Raw genomic sequence first — 1,310 nt, forward strand, 5'->3', positions numbered from 1 at the left:
TTTATTCACCATAGTACTGTGGGTTTTGCCAGCTCATGGGATTTGCCAGCTCACGTAGCCCAGTTGACAAGGCTGCTTTTACCACAGCCTGACTTCATCTCGTTTCATTTTGATTTTTATTGGGGAATATTGGGGAACACTATGTTTTCCAGGACCATCAGCTCCAAGTCAAGTTGTTTTTTTTTCAATCTAGTTGTCGAGGGTGCAGCTCACTGGCCCATGTGGGAATTGAACCAGTGACCTGGGTGTTATGAGCACCGCACTCTAACCGACTGAGCCAACCGGCTGCCCCTGACTTCATCTCTTTTCATTTTTTATTTTTATTTTAAAATAAAAACATATATTGCGCAACTAATCGTTGAAATCCTTAAGAGCAACTGGATGCTGCAACAGCTGCCCTCTTGGGTTTAGGTGCTGTTCCTTCACGGAATCCATGCCTGAGTCTGCTGTGTACAATTTTTAGGTGCCTCATCCGACCAGTCCCAGGGGTATTTCGTCTTTTAGCCTTAGTAGCGCTCCAGTTATACTTTCTCTTCCGCTTGGCAGGGTAGCCACACTTGCCACAGGTAGACTTCTGAAGGTGGTAGGCCTTAGAGCCACAGCGGTGGCATAACGTGTGCGTCTTATTGCGACGCTTTCCCAATGATGACATGCCCTTCGTCATCGCGCTTCTGCCACCGAGACCAAAAACCTGACTTCATCTCTTGATAGGAGGAACTGCAAAGCTCTGTGACCACTTTTATGTATGTAATCTGTCCCCCCCCCAAGATTTTTTATTTATTTAATTACATTCCTTTTGCCATGTAAGGTAATATATTCACATGTTCCAGGGATTAGAATGTGGACATTTTGGGGAGGCCATTATTCTGTCTACTGCAGGGTTGCTTCCAGATGTTGGCTATAGTAATTCCCCCTTATTCTTGGGGAATGCATTGCTAGACCCCCAGTGGATGGCTGAAACCACGATAGTACTGAACGCTATATATACAGTGACCCTTGAAGAATATGGGTTTGAACTGCACAGGTCCACTTATATGTGGATTTTTTCAATAAATATGTACAGTACTGTAAATGTATTTTCTCTTTGTGATTTTCTTAATAACATTTTCTTTCCTCTAGTTTACTTTATTGTACAAATACATTATATAAAGCATATACAAAATATGTGTTAATAGACTGTTTATGTCATCAGTAAGGCTTCTGGTCAACAGTAGTTAAGTTTTTTTGTGAGTCAAAAGGTACAGATGGATTTTCGACTGTGAGGGGGTTGGCATCCCTAACCCCTGTGTTTTTGGAGGGTAAACTGTACT

At 42.4% G+C, this 1,310-nt stretch overlaps 1 pseudogene across 1 annotated transcript; it reads right to left on the reverse strand.

Annotated features, from left to right (window-relative positions):
- Positions 1 to 367: 367 nt before the first annotated feature.
- Positions 368 to 664, reverse strand: LOC109443527 (large ribosomal subunit protein eL37; annotated as a pseudogene). Its single transcript, XR_002136697.2, has one exon. The product of XR_002136697.2 is annotated as a large ribosomal subunit protein eL37 (transcript).
- Positions 665 to 1,310: the final 646 nt, after the last annotated feature.

This window comes from Rhinolophus sinicus, linkage group LG10 (assembly GCF_036562045.2).
Source record: "Rhinolophus sinicus isolate RSC01 linkage group LG10, ASM3656204v1, whole genome shotgun sequence".
Classification (NCBI taxonomy): Eukaryota; Metazoa; Chordata; class Mammalia; order Chiroptera; family Rhinolophidae; genus Rhinolophus; species Rhinolophus sinicus.